Raw genomic sequence first — 19,185 nt, 5'->3', positions numbered from 1 at the left:
CTCTGTTGACCCAGGACATCGTGAGAGAACAGAGAAGTTTCAGAAGAGGTCGGGATCAGCAGTTTATCAGGACATTCCACTGTTAAAGGAGATTTTGTAATGAAACACGTGCGGACGGATTTGCGCGTCGGCAGGCAGCCGCTCATGGCCCGGCGCCACAGAGAAACACTTCCGTGTTGATAACCATTCGTAAAATTCAGGCGGCTTTCGATGGTTTTCAGTCGAGTGAGTATCCAAGAAACTGTTTAACAGCTGGGCATGTTCAAACTTGTCCCGTAACGCTTCCAACGGAGGTTGTTCTCTGCAGAAAAAGTGAAGTGCTGTGAATACTTTCCAGATGCAATGTACTGCATGTACAAGAGACCAAGCTGAAGGGAAGTAGAGCCAGGAGCATCAGAGGTGTGTTCAACAATTGTATCATGGTGTGAATGGGAGGAGAAATCGTGCTGGAGTTATTTGAAGGAAGGGTTATATTAAGACTGTGATGGAGGTTAGTGAGAGTGTCTGACAGGGTGATGAGTGTGAAGCTGGAACTGAAGGGGTGATGATGGATGTCAGCATGTATATGCCACACATGTAGGTTTGAAATATGAAGGGAGAGAATTCACTTCAGATTTCTGGAGTGAGTTAGATGAGGTGGTAGAAAGTGTACCCAAACATGAAAGAGTGGTTTGGAGCAGACTTCAGTGGCCATGTTGGGGAAGGGAACAGAGATGATGAGGAAGTAATGGGCAGATTAGCTATCAAGGAGAGGAATGTGGAAGGGCAAAATCCTCCACCACCAAAGGCTGTGAATAACGCACGTGATTCCTTAGGTTTTTATTTTTAATAAATTTGCACAAAAAACAACCTTTTTTCAGATTGTCATTATGCGGTATTGTGGATAGAATTTTGAGGAAGAAAAATACATTTCCTCCATTTGGATAAGGCTGTAACATAACAAAATGTGGAAAACGTGAAGAGTTGTGAATATTTCTGGACGCACTGTACATTTGTGTTTGTGAATTAGAAAAAGCTTACGAAAGGGTGCAGAGAGAAGAGTTGTGGTATGTATGAGGAAGTCTGGAGTGGGAGAGAAGTGTGTGAGGGTTGTGCAGGATATATACAAGGACAATGTGACAGCAGTAGGACACAGTAGGAATGACAGATACATTGAAAGTGGAGTTGGGGATTACATCAAGGATGGGCTCTGAGCCTTTTCTTGTTTCCACTGGTGATGGTCAGATTGACGCTTAAGATTCAGACTGTAGTCTCCCATGGACTTCATCTTTGCAGATGATGTTGTAATCTATAGTGAGAATAGAGAGCAGGTTGAGATGTGCTCTCAAGAGAAGGGAATTAAAATTTTGAGGCAGTGGCGCTAACAAAATAGAGGTACCACACATCGATCATGCATCTCCATCTCATCTTATCCATCTGCGTCTTCTTCTGTCACACCAATCACCTGCATGTCCTCCCTCATCCCATAACATCCTCTTCGGCCCTCTTCTTCTTCCAAGTGTCTGGTGGCTCCATCATCAGCAATGTTCTCACTACATACCCTGGGTCCCCTCCTCTGTACAGTAGTGTTCATAATAATAGTAGTGCTATGTGACTAAAAAGATTAATCCAGGTTTGAGTATAGTTCTATTGTTACATGGGAAACAAGGTACCAGTAGATTCAGTAGATTCTCACAAATCCAACAAGACCAAGCATTAAGGCTATGAAAATGGCTATTTGTAAAAAAAAGTAGAAAAGGGGGTGTTCACAATAATAGTAGCATCTGCTGTTGACGCTACAAACTCAAAAATTATGTTCAAACTGCTTTTTTAGCAATCCTGTGAATCACTAAACTAGTATTTAGTTGTATAACCACAGTTTTCATGATTTCTTCACATCTGCGAGACATTCATTTTGTTGGTTTGGTTTGGAACCAAGATTTTGCTCGTTACTAGTGTGCTTGGGGTCATTGTCTTGTTGAAACACCCATTTCAAGGGTATATCCTCTTCAGCATAAGGCAACATGACCTCTTCAAGTATTTTGACATATCCAAACTGATCCATGATACCTAGTATGTGATATATAGGCCCAACACCATAGTAGGAGAAACAAGCCCATATCATGATGCTTGCACCACCATGCTTCACTGTCTTCACTGTGAACTGTGGCTTGAATTCAGAGTTTGGGGGTCGTCTCACAAGCTGTCTGCGGCCCTTGGACCCAAAAAGAACAATTTTACTCTCATCAGTCCACAAAATATTCCTCCATTTCACTTTAGGCCAGTTGATGTGTTCTTTGGCAAATTGTAACCTCTTCTGCACATCTTTTATTTAACAGAGGGACTCTGCGGGGGATTCTTACAAATAAATTAGCCGCCGTTAGTTTCCCTCTGGCAGATCCCGAGCAGCCGGGAAAGCAGGCCAACTGGGTGACTGTGAGAGGAAGCGTAGCCCTAACAGACCCCCCGTGTACACCGCCAACCAGTTCACATTTCTAACCGTTTTCTCCCACATCGGCGACACACCCGCCGAGGACAAACAACTCTGGTTATTGGCGAATCTGTTTTGAGAAATGTGAAGTTAGCAACCCAGCAACCATAGTCAATTGTCCTCCGGGGGCCAGAGCAGGCTACATTGAAGGAAATTTGAAACTGCTGGTTAAGGCTAAGCGTAAATTTGGTAAGATTGTAATTCACGTTGGCAGTAATGACACCCGGTTACGCCAATCGGAGGTCACTAAATTAACATTGACTCGGTGTGTAACTTTGGCAAAAACAATGTCGGACCTCTGTAGGTTTCTCTGGGCCCCTCCCCAATCGGACCGGGAGTGATAGGTTTAGCCGCATGCTGGCTGTCTGAGTGGTGTTCAAAAATGAGGTGGGCTTCATAGATAATTGGCAAAGCTTCTGGGGAAAACCTGGTCTTGTAGGAGAGATGGCATCCATCCCACTTTGGATGGAGCAGCTCTCATTTCTAGAAATCTGGCCATTTCTTAAATCCTCCAAACAGGACTATCCAGGGTTGGGACCAGGAAGCAGAGTTGTAGTCTTACACACCTCTCTGCAGTCTTCTCTCCCCCTGCCATCCCCTCATTACCCATCCCTGTAGAGACGGTGCCTGCTCCCAGACCACCAATAACCAGCAAAAATCTATTTAAGCTAAAATTCAAAAAGAAAAAATAATATAGCACCTCATCTGCACCACAGACTAAAAAAGTTAAATGTGGTCTATTAAACATTAGGTCTCTCTCTCTAAGTCCCTGTTAGTAAATGATGATATAATTGATCAACATATTGATTTATTCTGCCTTACAGAAAGCCTGGTTACAGCAGGATGAATATGTTAGTTTAAATGAGTCAACACCCCCGAGTCACACTAACTGCCAGAAACGCTCGTAGCACGGGCCGAGGCGGAGGATTAGCAGCAATCTTCCATTCCAGCTTATTAAATAATCAAAAACCCAGACAGAGCTTTAATTCATTTGAAAGCTTGACTCTTAGTCTTGTCCATCCAATTGGAAGTCCCAAAAACCATTTTATTTGTTGTTATCTATCGTCCACCTGGTCGTTACTGTGAGTTTCTCTGTGAATTTTTCAGAACTTTTGTCTGACTTAGTGCTTAGTCTCAGATAAGATAATTATAGTGGGCGATTTTAATATCCACACAGATGCTGAGAAATGACAGCCCTCAACACTGCATTTAATCTATTATGAGACTCAATTGGCTTTGCTCAAAATGTAATGAGTCCACCCACCCACTTTAATCATATCTTAGATCTTGTCTGACTTATGGTAATGGAAATTGAAGACTTAACAGTATTCCCTGAAAACTCCCTTCTGTCGGATCATTTCGTAATAACATTTACATTTACTCTGATGGACTACCCAGCAGTGGGGAATACGTTTCATTACACTAGAAGTCGTTCAGAAGGCGCTGTAACTAGGTTTAAGGATATGATTCCTTCTTTATGGTCTCTAATGCCATATACCAACACAGTGCAGAGTAGCTACCTAAACTCTATAAGTGAGATAGAGTATCTCGTCAATGGTTTTACATCCTCATTGAAGACAACTTTGGATGCTGTAGCTCCTCTGAAAAAGAGAGCTTTAAATCAGAAAGTGCCTGACTCCGTGGTATAACTCACAAACTCACAGCTTAAAGCAGATAACCCCGCAAGTTGGAGAGGAAATGGCGTCTCACTAATTTAGAAGATCCTTCCACGTAGCCTGGAAAAGAGTCTGTTTGCTCTATAAAAAAAAAGCCCTCCGTAAAGCTAGGACAATCATACTACTCATCACTAATTGAAGAAAATAAGAACAACCTCAGGTTTCTTTTCAGCACTGTAGCCAGGCTGACAAAGATTCAGAGCTCGATTGAGCCGAGTATTCCTTTAACTTTAACTAGTATGACTTCATGACTTCTTTGCTAATAAATTTTAACTATTAGAGAAAAAATTACTCATAACCATCCCAAAGACATATCGTTATCTTTGGCTGCTTTCAGTGATGCCAGTATTTGGTTAGACTCTTTCTCTCGCATAATTGTTCTGTTCTGAGTTATTTTTCATTAGGTTACGTCTCCAAACCATCAACATGTCTATTAGACCCCATTCCTACCAGGCTGCTCAAGGAAGCCCTACCATTATTTAATGCTTCGTCTTAATATGATCAATCTATCTTATTAGTTGGCTATGTACCACAGGCTTTTAAGGTGGCAGTAATTAAACCATTACTTAAAAAAGCCATCACTTGACCCAGCTATCTTAGCTAATTATAGGCCCATCTCCAACCTTCCTTTTCTCTCAAAAATTCTTGAAAGGGTAGTTGTAAAACAGCTAACTGATCATCTGCAGAGAATGGTCTATTTGAAGAGTTTCCAGTCAGGTTTTAGAATTCATCATAGTACAGAAACAGCATTAGTGAAGGTTACAAATGATCTTCTTATGCTCAGGCAGTGGACTCATCTCTGTGCTTGCTCTGTTAGACCTCAGTGCTGCTTTTGATACTGTTGACCATAAAATTTATTACAGAGATTAGAGCATGCCATAGGTATAAGGCACTGCGCTGCGGTGGTTTGAACATATTTATCTAATAGATTACAATTTGTTCATGTAATGGGGAATCTTTCTTCACAGACTAAGGTAATTATGGCGTTCCACAAGTTCTGTGCTAGGACCAATTTTATTCACTTTATACATGCTTCCTTAGCCAGTATTATTAGACGGCATTGCTTAAATTTTCATTGTTACGCAGATGATACCCAGCTTTATCTATCCATGAAGCCAGAGGACACACATCCAATTATCTAAACTGCAGGATTGTCTTACAGACATAAGGACATGGAGACCTCTAATTTCCTGCTTTTAAACTCAGATAAAACTGAAGTTATTGTACTTGGCCCCACAAATCTTAGAAACATGGTGTCTAACCGATACTTACTCTGTATGGCATTACCCTGACCTCTAGTATACTGTGATAAATCTTGAGTCATTTTGATCAGGATATGTCATTCAAGCGCATATTAAACAAATATGTAAGACTGCTCTTTTGCATTTACGCAATATCTCTAAAATTAGGAAGGTCTTGTCTCAGAGTGATGCTGAAAAACTAATTCATGCATTTATTTCCTCTAGGCTGGACTATTGTAATTCATTATTATCAGGTTGTCCTAAAAGTTCCCTGAAAAGCCTTCAGTTAATTCAAATGCTGCAGCTAGAGTACTGACGGGGACTAGAAGGAGAGAGCATATCTCACCCATATTGGCCTCTCTTCATTGGCTTCCTGTTAATTCTAGAATAGAATTTAAAATTCTTCTTCTTACTTATAAGGTTTTGAATAATCAGGTCCCATCTTATCTTAGGGACCTCATAGTACCATATCACCCCAATAGAGCGCTTCACTCTCATACTGCAGGCTTACTTGTAGTTCCTAGGGTTTGTAAGAGTAGAATGGGAGGCAGAGCCTTCACCTTTCAGGCTCCTCTCCTGTGGAACCAGCTCCCAATTCGGATCAGGGAGACAGACACCCTCTCTACTTTTAAGATTAGGTTTAAAACTTTCCTTTTTGCTAAAGCTTATAGTTAGGGCTGGATCAGGTGACCCTGAACCATCCCTTAGTTATGCTGCTATAGACTTAGACGGCTGGGGGGTTCCCATGATGCACTGAGTGTTTCTTTCTCTTTTTGCTCTGTATGCACCACTCTGCATTTAATCATTAGTGATTGATCTCTGCTCCCCTCCACAGCATGTCTTTTTCCTGGTTCTCTCCCTCAGCCCCAACCAGTCCCAGCAGAAGACTGCCCCTCCCTGTGCCTGGTTCTGCTGGAGGTTTCTTCCTGTTAAAAGAGAGTTTTTCCTTCCCACTGTCGCCAAGTGCTTGCTCACAGGGGGTCGTTTTGACCATTGGGGTTTTTACGTAATTATTGTATGGCCTTGCCTTACAATATAAAGCGCCTTGGGGCAACTGTTTGTTGTGATTTGGCGCTATATAAATAAAATTGATTGATTGAAATTAGCTTCACACAGTCGTCTTCTGTCACAGCACTTACAGGCAGTGGTGGGCACACTTGCGATAATCCGATAACAGATAATTACCAAAGATAATGTTTTCATTATCGGATTATCTTTTTAGATAAATTTAAAAACCACCATCGGACTAATTATCTTCCTATGAATTACCATCCGACAACTTTCAGACCGATAATGTACTAAACAAAGCTGAACAGTGAAAAATATTTTTGAAACTGTTAAAGCTGTTGAGACCTACTTGTTAAAAGTTTCCTAATAGGCATGTTATTCTACTCTATGCAATCAGAAACCACTCTATCATCTGTAAGCAAAGGAGAACTGGTGACCAAAAAAAAAAACTCACTTTCTTTAACACCATGCTAACATAATCGCAATGTCACCAAGTCATCCAGAGGCATACATGTTTAACTTATGGTTCAAATTTTAACCACTCATTTTAGACATTATTTAAAATTATTGTCATGTCTGAAGTTTATAAAGTGAAAATATCAGATATATGTTTTCGTTTTAAAGTAATGTGCTAATTTTTAAGGTTTTGTGAGCACATGCATTATGGGTAGCATAAGGTAATCTCAGACGTTCATGACAGGACAAATGCATTTCAGACACTCTGTTCAGGGTCCACAGATAACAGCATTAAACTCTAGTGCCTAAAACTCTCGTGAATATATTCTCTGGGTTTATAGACGTTAGTGTATTTGCGTTTGTTAAATTCCACGCATCTTAAATGTAGCAGACACGGATTATCTGGAATTTTGACATTTTTTTCAAGGCCGCTACTGCCATCTACTGGCCAGGAGTGTTCATGGCAGTATTAAACGTCTGGGTACATGGCTGCTCTCAAAGTGTTGGAACTGTCCATTGTTGTCCAGGCGCTTTTTGTGTGCATATATGTTAACTTTGTATTCTAAAACTACGGTTAGAAGTAATTCCGACTCCTTATCGGTCCACACGAACGAGGTTGGCGCCATGTTTTTAATATCATTATATCATTTACATTTATATCATCATATCTATGAAGCCCACCTCATTTTTTGGACACCACTCAGACAGCCAGCAATTCAAGGAGAACATGCGGCTAAACATGTCACTCCCGGTCCGATTGGGGAGGGGCCCAGAGAAAACTACAGAGTCCGACATTGTTTTTGCAAAGTTACACACCGATTCAATGTTAATTTTAGTGACCTCCGATTGGCGTAACCGGGTGTCATTACTGCCGTCGTGAATTACAATCTTACCAAATTTACGTTTAGCCTTAGCCAGCAGTTTCAAATTTCCTTCAATGTCGCCTGCTCTGGCCCCCGGAAGACAATTGACTATGGTTGCTGGTGTCGCTAACTTCACATTTCTCAAAACAGAGTTGCCAATAACCAGAGTTTGATCCTCGGCGGGTGTGTCGCAGAGTGGGGAAAAAACGGTTAGAAATGTGAACGGGTTGGCGGTGTACACGGGGCTTCTGTTTAGGGCTACGCTTCCTCCTCACAGTCACCCAGTCGGCCTGCTTTCCTGGCTGCTCGGGATCTGCCGGAGGGAAACTAATGGCTAAGCTACCTTGGTCCGCACCGACTACAGGGGCCTGGCTAGCTGTAGAATTTTCCATGGTGCGGAGCCGAGTCTCCAATTCGCCCAGCCTGGCCTCCCAAAGCTACGAATAAGCTACACTTATTACAAGTACCATTACTGCTAAAGGAGGCCGAGGAATAACTAAACATTTCACCCACAGCAGAAAAGTGCGGGAGGACAGGAGAAGCCGCCATGCTAAACCGGCTAAGAGCTAGTAGCTGCGCTAAGCTAGCGGATTCCTAAAAACACACAAAGTGAATAATGTGTAAATAATTTAGAGGTGATTCAGCAGAGGGAGTGCTTTAGTTAAGGCACGTGAAGACTACACTGTGAAACAAATCGTTATCTAGTTAACTAGATCAATCTAACTGCGCAGATTAAACAGCTAACAGATACAGCAAAACACCGCTGTGGTCCGGAACAGGAAGTGATACAATACCGCAGTGAGAGCCAACCACCAGTAGAGGCAAGCAAGAGCCCTCTTTGAAGAGTTTCAGTCAGGTTTTAGAATTCATCATAGTACAGAAACAAGATTAGTGAAGGTTACAAATGATCTTCTTATGGCCTCAGACAGTGGACTCATCTCTGTGCTTGTTCTGTTAGACCTCAGTGCTGCTTTTGATACTGTTGACCATAAAATTTTATTACAGAGATTAGAGCATGCCATAGGTATTAAAGGCACTGCGCTGCGGTGGTTTGAATCATATTTATCTAATAGATTACAATTTGTTCATGTAAATGGGGAATCTTCTTCACAGACTAAGGTTAATTATGGAGTTCCACAAGGTTCTGTGCTAGGACCAATTTTATTCACTTTATACATAAAGTAATTTATGTAATTACTAATACGTAATTACGTACATAATACGTAATTATTGTATGGCCTTGCCTTACAATATAAAGCACCTTGGGGCAACTGTTTGTTGTGATTTGGCGCTATATAAATAAAATTGATTGATTGATTGATGTTTTTAGTTTTTGTGGAAGTGACGACAAGAGAATAAGGCTCCTGATTGGATAGAATTTTAATCAGTTACCACCACCCAAAGGTTTGGCAAGACTAATTACAACACATTTATACGGTTTCAATGTGGATGGATTTTTTTTTTAAAACGACGTAGTGTGGATGAAGTTTTTTCCCCAAACTGAAGGGTAAGATATTCGGTTTACAAATACCCAACAACGTGTGTACATGGCCTTATGTCTGTGAAAGGCACTATATAAATAAATTTACTTACTTACTTACTAATATTGAGTGCACGTTTACAACATCATAAAACTTTTAAAACATGCAATTGCGATGACACTTCCAGGCTCCGTAAAAATGCCTGTTTTTACAAATAAAAATGGAATATTTTACAAAAGCACATTTATCTTTAAACCAACACACGACACACGTCACATTGTGTTGGTTTACATAATGGATTACTGAACCAATCACTGTTTAGCACTTTTACCCAGAATGCTTTGCGGTCTGTGTTTGTTACAAAACCTCAGAATTAGTGCCTTATTCAAGATTAAAAGATATATGTTATATTTTATCTTTTTACAAATGACAGAATTGACATTAATGGAGTTATTCTATCAGTATTTTGAATAAACCATAAGTTAGTATGAGTTTATTTTTCAAGACCTCCGCTTGACCAGAGTGTTGAAATTGATAGGGAGCTGGTCTTATGGCTGCTCTCGGTGTGCCTCTGTGGTGGGAGCGCTTTTGTAAACAAGAGCTTCTAGAATGTTGAAAGAAAAATGATTATGATTAGTAAAGAGTTGATTTTATTGGTGCTTTCAGTTTTTATCTGTGCTGCTTCCTTCAGAGGGCAGCATGGTCAAACATTCTGTCCTATAGTCAACACTCGAATTTATCAGTTTATCGATTATCTGTAACTTCCGATACATTTTTGGGTGGCTTATCGGTTTATCTTTATCAAAGATAACTTTTCAGTTATCTTATTATGTGTTATCGAAGCAAATTTTTTGGTTATCTGTGCCCACCACTGCTTACAGGTAACTCCAGACTGTCTTTGATCATCCTGATGCTGATCAGTGGGTGAGCCTTTGCCATTCTGGTTATTCTTCTATCCATTTTGATGGTTATTTTCCATTTTCTTCCACACGTCTGGTTTTTTTAAAGCATTGGAGATCATTGTAGGTGAACTGCCTATAATTTTTTGCACCTGCGTATAAGTTTTCCCCTCTCCAATCAACTTTTTAATCAAACTACGCTGTTCTTCTGAACAATGTCTTGAACGTCGCATTTTCCTCAGTCTTTCAAAGAGAAAAGCATTTTCAACAGGTGCTGGGTTCATCCTTAAATAGGGGACACCTGATTCACACCTGTTTGTTCCACAAAATTGACGAACTCACTGACTGAATGCCACACTACTATTATGGTGAACACCCCCTTTTCTACTTTTTTTTTACTAATAGCCCAATTTCATAGCCTTAAGAGTGTGCATATCATGAATGCTTGGTCTTGTTGGATTTGTGAGAATCTACTGAATCTACTGGTACCTTGTTTCCCATGTAACAATAAGAAATATACTCAAAACCTGGAATAATCTTTTTAGTCACATAGCACTACTATTATTCTGAACACTACTGTATGTCCAAGCCATCTGTCTTTGACTGTGCCTCCACATTGTCCGACCTGTGCTTTCCCTCTATGCTTATTCCTAATTCTGTCTATCACTGACACTCCCAAGACAAATCACATCTTCAGTTCTGCCATTTTGAGCTCCACCTTCTTTCTTCTTGTTATTGCCACCACCTCTAAGCCATTGTCATAAATCACTCCTGATACTTTTTTCCATTCACTAGAACCTGCCTGCACTCAGTCACCTCTCTTCCACACTACATTACTTTGAACAGTCGTCTCCAAGTATTTAAACTCATCTATCTTGACCATCTCTACTCCTTGCAGCCTCAGTATTTCACAATTCGCCCTACTGACGTATCCCATAATCCCTTGCATGCCAGAGAGTCGCTGCAAACAACATATAATCTACATGATGACAATTGTAAATGAATATTATACTACAAAAATGTAATGTTTTAGGGCTTTTTCATCACGTTAATAAGAAACTACATGCATGATACCCTGAAAACTTGATAAAACAATTATAACAAATAATCCGTGTCTGCTATCGTTTAATCTGCATGGAATTTAATAAACGCAAACCGAATATCAGACACATTATATATATTAGTCTGGAACAAAGAGGACAAACAGTGTTGTAAAGAACAATAATCAAGACATTAAAGAGCAAAACAACATAAAATAACATACATAAAACAAACGCAATAACAACGTCTATAAACCCAGAGAATATATTCATGAGAGTTTTAGGCACAATATAAAAATAGTTTTATGTTGCGATGTTATGGTGTTGTCCGTGTGCAGCCCGATCAGAGCATCTCAATGCAGTTCTCAATGTTACTGAGATCTTGCAGCGCTGCGACCTCTTCGAAGTTTTGCGGGATTTGAAACGTCAATAGGGCGAATGGTCAGTCTCATTTAAGCACATGCACTCCTTCTTGCTCCTACTGACTGTCATTCCCCTTATCTCTAGAGCCTATCAAAGGGAGGTGGTGGCCTAATGCTTTGTATGCTGGACTGTGACACCGGTGATCTGTGGTTCATTTCCTGATTGCAGCTAACTTCAAACCAGGAACTGCCAGAACTGAGTGTGGTGTTGTCTTCAATAGTTTGAACTTTGAAATGGAATGCTGGGGAGGTGGACAGACTCGTGCCATGGGTCCTTCTGGAAGTAATCTTAGAGCTTTCCTTGGCTACCCATGTTCACAACCTTTACCATCGCCACCTCTCCAGGCTAATCTCGGTGTGCGCTCTACTCTCACAACAGATGACAATCTCACCTGCAAAACTATCCACCATGGAGACCCTTGATTTGTCTTGTCCATAAGCCTGTCCATCACCACTAGAAACAGCAAAAGGCTCAGAGACGATCATTGATGCGATCTCACCTCCCTTGAACACATCCATCATTCCTACTGTGCATCTCACCGCTGTCACGCTGTCCTTGTACATATCCTGCACCACTTTCACATACTTCTCTGCCAGTCTGCACTTCCTCATACAATACCACTACTCTTCTCAAGGTACCCTGTAATAAGCTTTCTCAAAATCGCACAATGTAGCTGTTTTGGGCTTTATCTATACTTATACAGTGGCATTCTCCGAACAAACTTTGCCTCCGTGCTCTTTCTCAGTATGAAACCATATTGCTGCTCGCCTCTTTTCTAAGCCTCACTTCCACTGCTCTCTCCCATAACTTCATGCTGTGGCTGATCAATTTTATGCCGCTGTAGTTACTGCAGGTCTGCACATTGCCTTTAATCTTCAAATTGTTACCAGTACAATTCTTCTTCATTCCTCAGGCATTCTCTCACTGGCCCAGACAGCATGTATTGTATACAAGTATATCTGATGTGAAAACGACAGCTGAAAGCCCTGATGAGTTATTGCAGTGACAAGGGCTGTGACAGACAAATGGATGGATGCAAAGCATTTTAATGTTCCCTTTCTGGAGGGTGAGAATAGAAAAACAAAATAACAAATAGAAGCTATCAAGTAATGCCACATAGATTTACAAATGTGGGTATGTAGTCATATTTTAAATTTTCTACAAATATAAAATAAAAAGCCAATTAAAAAAGTTAACTTGTCATGACCGTCCTACTATGAAACCACAAAATCTGACATGCACTGAAGGTGTTGCCAGTTCAGTACAGCCAGATATTATTCTGCTGATGCACAAACAATGTTGCTTCTTTTTTCTAAAATTGGTAAATTTATACTGCAAGCTATACTACTGGTAAACATATTCCATAAACAACAGATTTCAACATAAGTTTGTGAAAAGATGCTCCTTGGCTCAAGTACAAGTTTCTGAAGTTCTAGTGGTGATCTGGAGCTGCAACTTTTTAAAATTACTTCGTTACCTCATTCTCAAGAAAATATAAATTTTGAGAGAATCTCAGTGGATTCGGGACAAATATTTTGGTGGCAATCTGGATTTGCAACAAAGTTTATGCTTCATATTTTACTGTATTTTTTTTATACTGGCAGATTTTTTTTGTGTGTGTGTGTGTGACATCCTGGCTTTATGATATCATAAATATATGATATGGATAAAAGTCAGAATCCCAACTTCCTTCCTTTGACAGTTGAATGTCACTCTAGTTTGAGGGCTGTTTGTTTCTTTTCTAACATGGCCAGTTTATGGATTTTGCTTCTTTGTATGTACCGTATTTTCCGGACTATAAGTCGCACCGGAGTATAAGTCGCACCAGCCACTTTATCCATTATAAAGAAAAATAAACCATAAATAAGGTCCACTGGACTATAAGTCCCATGGACATACAGGTATGTTAACATGAAAAGTTCAGATGATAATATTGTGACGGCTACCGTTTTCGGATGCATATTTCACCAGTCGCAACTTGTAATCTGCAGAGTATGATTTTCTTTTGGTGGCATTTTTTCGGGCCTTCTCCGTTGTCTTATGTTATCAGTAACGTTAAAATTTTTATTTTTCTATGGTAGTCAGAAGTCGCAGGAACAGTTACACAAGCCTCGAGTGCCCTCTCGTGAGCTGCATTTTACCTACGGATATGTTTGTATTTTGCGGACCACATTGCGAGCCGAACCATGCAGCGCCTACCTGCGCAGCTCATGACCACCCAGCGGTGTCGATCCAGCTCCTTCCAAGTGGAGACGTTAATCCTCCGCCGTCGCTCAGTGCTCCCATGCAGCTCCCAGCGTCAACTCTGCTCACACTGATATCCAAGGGTTGAAGCTGTCTTGTTAGCCGTCCCGGAATAAACACCATGTTCGTCTGCTTCAAACGCTTTTCACAATCATCGACGCCAGCTCCTTCCAAGTGCACACGCTAATCCTCCGCCGTCGCTCACCCGGTGCTCCCACGCAGCTCTCAGCGTCAATTTAAACACTCTGCTCACATTGATATCCAAGGGTTGAAGCTGTTCTGTTCGCCATGCTGGAATAACAGCAAGCACCGAGTTCGTCAGCTTCACACGCTGTGGGTGAGGTGAGGAATATGCATCCAAAGTTCTGTTCTCTGATTGGTTATCGCGACCAGCGTGAACTATAGGATGGCCGTCATACTACAGTGCCCATGATGCATTGCATTTCAATATGCATCCAAAGTTCTGTTCTCTGATTGGTTATCGCGACCAGCGTGAACTATAGGATGGCCGTCATACTACAGTGCCCATGATGCATTGCATTTCCTTTTCCGGTGGCCATTTTAAAACATAGATCGACTCTGTCACGTAAAATTGTTTTGTTACAGTAAATTAATTGAGATCCTACCGGTATATTTTTCATTTATAAGTCGCACCGGAGTATAGGTCGCACCCCCGGCCAAAACATGTAAAAAAGTGCGACTTATAGTCCGGAAAATACGGTATCATTTTACACCCTTTATTTGCTCTCCTTTCACTTTGCAACCTGTCACACTACAGCATTCGTCTATTCAGCATCTCTGGGCCGTTATTGTGCTTATAGTGCTTCATAATTGATGCAGCTTTAACCATGCAACTTCTATTTTTGAAAACATATGAATTTTTCATAACTCTTTCTGAATTCGGAGACGTTCCTGAAGCAGAAGGTCTGTGCTCATCACAAGCAGTACATCTAGATGCACCAACTGACCAGATACGACTCAGTCTTACATTTTACAGACAATGCACCTGCATGTGCACATCTCCTCACCTCACCGCCAGTCTGTTTGGTTCAGATGACATCAATTTCATTCCATTATCGCCCCATGGTCTCCACATCCTTGGGACTCACTGAGTGTTTTCTCTTTCTTTCTTCATCAGCTGTTTTCCAGGGTGTGGTGATCTCTCAGAAGTGTGCCTCTCCTTTCACCTGTTCTCTGGTTGGGTCTGGTGTGACAGTGGGCATACGCGGCACACCGGTGGACATACAAATGCATAAATGCAGACACAGAAACAAGCTGGCGTGCTCGATCTGACCTCGCCCTGACACGCCTCCTCACATGCTCACAGCTAATGCAGCTCGACAGGGGAGTGAGCATTTCCCAAGCTTGTATGTTTTATACAAGGCTTGTGATTGCACGAGAGAAACTGGGACATGAAGGGGGCCAAACGTATATTAAATGCGAGCGTGTTTCTCCCCCAGCAGTAGATGAATGAGCATCGTTATTCCATTACCTTTCTTACTTTTTAACCATTTTTCCTTCCTCTCATCACCTTATCACTCAGCCTCAGGGCTCATTTTGGAACTCTATTAGCTGCAGACAAAGCATGCATGCGCCATGACAAAAGGCAGGCGAACAAACACAGTCCACCTCAGCCATTTGAGGACACTTTCTGTTTAATGTTATTTATAAACAGCTTTTGAGTCTGGCATTGTTTGATAAGCACATAGAAAACATTTGGTTGTGCGCAGAAAGAGGGGAGAGAAAAGCAGTTAAGGAGATAGCTGGGGGAAACAGATGAGGAGAGGGAGAAGATGGATGAACAGAAGGAAAGAAACAGGACTGACAAGGAGACAGTGTGGTGTCTAAGCATGTTGTTCATCTTACATGGCTAAAAAAAAAAAAACTCCCACAAAACAAATAAAAATTAAAGTTCCAAGCTTCGAGCTCCCTGTGAAGTTTTCAGAAACTGTAAAGACATGACAGTCATTTTTTTTTCCATCTTTCAGCTTTTTTTTTGTTTTGTTTTGTTTACAAAAGTCCTCACATCAACAAACACAATTTACATCACCTGTGGAGTCACAGCAGCAAAAACAAGGTCACCAATAGGGAGCACTAATCCTACATAGCGGAAGATTGACGCCAGTGACACCAGGCGGTTGTTCATCCCCAGTATTTAGATAGTTATGATTAAAAATAATAATTGCAGGGCTCAGCAGAGAACACAGACAAGCACGGTGCAACACATCCCCTCCCTCGGATTACAACCCAAACGGTATTTTTAGGTTGCCAGCGAATAAAGTCGGGCAATGATTGTGCTTTTGTGAGCATCTGAAGATTGTAGGTTTTTAGCTAGGTCTACATTTGCATACATGAACAGCTCTTGTTTAAATATGTTTAATAACTTTGTAAAGCTGTAAGAAACAGACCTACAGCACTTCATTTCATTATAAATGGCCCGACTAATGTCCTCCAGTGCTTCTGATGGACATGTGCAATGTTAGTTAGTGTTAATATTGGCAACGCCTAGAAATGTATTCTACTCATGTGGGGAGGTGATGGTCTTTAGGGCAGGTGATGGTCTAGTGGTTAAGCGTTGGACTTGAGACCAGAGGATCCTCGGTTGAAATCAGCTTGACCGGAATATCACTAAGGGCCTTTGGGCAAGGTCCTTAATCCCCTAGTTGCTCCCAGTGTGTAGTGAATACCTTGTATGGCAGCACCCTCACATAGGGATGAAAGTGAGGCATTATTGTAAAGCGCTTTGTGCGTCTGATGCAGATGGAAAAGCGCTATATAAATACAGTCCATTTACAATTTAATCAGTTGTAACTACTGTGAAATTGATACTGCTGCTTTTTGGATGACCTATAAATGGCAAGTTTCTACAAGGGACAAATTTGGAAAATGCTGAGATGTTGTTGAAAACCATACCAAAGTACTACTTTTGTTATAATATTCAGCAAAAAAAAAAAAGTATAACTTGACCCATTTGCAATCAGTGTTGATAAGGCTACTTTTACAAATATAATGGGTTACAGATTACTAGTTAAAAGGTTAAAAAAATGTAACATGTAAGTAATGCAATTGTTTTAAAGATTCTTCAGAGTAATGTAACTTATTATTTTTGGTTATTTTTCTAACAAATATTATAAACTGGACAATAAAGCTGAAAAATCATTTAACTTAAACCTAGCAGTGGAGCCCTCACAACGACTATTGTCAACCTATGTTTTACAATATAACCTAAATTAAGATTGCATTGTCATCTGCAGAGAACATCTGCTGCTCCCCAGCATCTCCCAGTTCTCCTCTTTTCTGTTCCCCAAGCAACATTCCAAACAATCCCATTGTGACAAAGCTGACCCGATTGTGGAGTGAATTCACTTGATTTCGCGTCAAGTTTGCTGGGTGTTACAATTCCCTCACTTCAGTTATAGGGTATTGCACGTGTCACGTGGATTTTGAACAATTCAAAGTTGGCGAGGTAACAGAGGTCCTTGCCACACACTCGCAAAGCCCTTGGAATGTAGTCTCCATGACTCATATTGTGCAAGAATTGTGAGAGAACCTTGTGAGGGGTTGGAGAGCCATGAAACTATATTGTGAGTGATTTGAGGAAAAATATGACAATCTGACATTCTGGGTGTGAGACACACACGAGCTGCCCTGGGAGGCACCAACAGAGTGGAGATGATTGGAGAGGAACAGCACTTCTGGAAGTGGCCCAGCGTGTCTGGCAGCCCCACCTGTGCTGGCCGTGGCCTGGCAGTGCATGCAGTTGCAGTGGGCTTCTGGAATCCACTCCACGTGATCTGGACTTATACTTTAAATTCTTTTTCTTTTAATAAAGGAGCCCAGTGGAAACATTTTCTTTATTGTTGTTCTCTGTAATTTTATATACTCATTCACTCACCTTCAACCGTTTACTCCAATTAAGAGTTACGAGGGTGGGGGGGAGCTGGAGCCTCTCCCAACAGTCACAGGGCATGAGGCAGGACCCTGGACATGATGCCAGTCTGTTGCAGGGCCAATTTTATATACTGTATTGTTACTGACATATTTCAATTTATTTTCAATTTATTTTCATTTATATAGTGCCAAATCACAACAGAGTTGCCTCAAGGCACTAAAATCTAACCTTACTAACCCCCAGAGCAACAGTGGTAAGGAAAAACTCCATCTGAGGAAGAAACCACAAGCAGACCAGACTCAAAGGGGTGACCCTCTGCTTGGGCCATGCTACAGACATAAATTGCAAAACAATTCACAGAAACAATTCATAGTATAAAGTAGTATGTAACTATGCTTTTTACCCTTTTAAATTCATTTTATTAGGAAATGGAGCAGGCCGTAGCCTCAACTTTATCTACACTCAACAAAAATAAAACGCAACACTTTTGGTTTTGCTCCCATTTTGTATGAGATGAACTCAAAGATCTAAAACTTTTTCCACATACACAATATCACCATTTCCCTCAAATATTGTTCACAAACCAGACTAAATCTGTGATATTGAGCACTTCTCCTTTGCTGAGATAATCCATCCCACCTCACAGGTGTGCCATACCAAGATGCTGATTAGACACCATGATTAGTGCATAGGTGTGCCTTAGACTGCCCACAATAAAAGGCCACTCTGAAAGATGCAGTTTTATCACACAGCACAATGTCACAGATGTCGCAAGATTTGAGGGAGCGTGCAATTGGCATGCTGACAGCAGGAACGTAAACCAGAGCTGTTGCTCGTGTATTGAATGTTCATTCTCTACCATAAGCCGTCTCCAAAGGCGTTTCAGAGAATTTGGCAGTACATCCAACCAGCCTCACAACCGCAGATCACGTGTAACCACACCAGCCCAGGACCTCCACATCCAGCATGTTTACCTCCAAGATCGTCTGAGACCAGCCACTCGGACAGCTGCTGAAACAATCGGTTTGCATAACCAAAGAATTTCTGCACAAACTGTCAGAAACCGTCTCAGGGAAGCTCATCTGCATGCTCGTCGTCCTAATCGGGGTCTCGACCTGACTCCAGTTCGTTGTTGCAACTTCGCACAACCATTGAAGAGGAGTGAATCAACATTCCACAGGCCACAATTGACAACCTGATCAACTCTATGCGAAGGAGATGTTTGCACTGCAAGAGGCAAATGGTGGTCACACCAGATACTGACTGGTATCCCCCCAATAAAACAAAACTGCACCCTTCAGAGTGGCCTTTTATTGTGGATAGACTAAGGCACACCTGTGCACTAATCATGGTGTCTAATCAGCATCTTGATATGGCACACCTGTGAGGTGGGATGGATTATCTCAGCAAAGGAGAAGTGCTCACTATCACAGATTTAGACTGGTTTGTGAACAATATTTGAGGGAAATGGTGATATTGTGTTAGATCTTTG

General features: G+C 41.2%; 1 long non-coding RNA gene across 1 annotated transcript; it reads left to right on the top strand.

Moving 5' to 3' along the window:
- Positions 1-16,079: 16,079 nt before the first annotated feature.
- Positions 16,080-17,098, top strand: LOC117517259. Its single transcript, XR_004562689.1, has 3 exons — positions 16,080-16,327; positions 16,607-17,001; positions 17,037-17,098. It is a non-coding gene; the product is annotated as an uncharacterized LOC117517259 (long non-coding RNA).
- The last annotated feature ends 2,087 nt before the right edge of the window (positions 17,099-19,185 follow it).

This window comes from Thalassophryne amazonica, chromosome 9 (assembly GCF_902500255.1).
Source record: "Thalassophryne amazonica chromosome 9, fThaAma1.1, whole genome shotgun sequence".
NCBI classification, from domain to species: Eukaryota; Metazoa; Chordata; class Actinopteri; order Batrachoidiformes; family Batrachoididae; genus Thalassophryne; species Thalassophryne amazonica.
The sequence above is the reverse complement of the archived record's forward strand: the minus strand, read 5'-3'. Positions and strand labels throughout refer to the sequence as shown.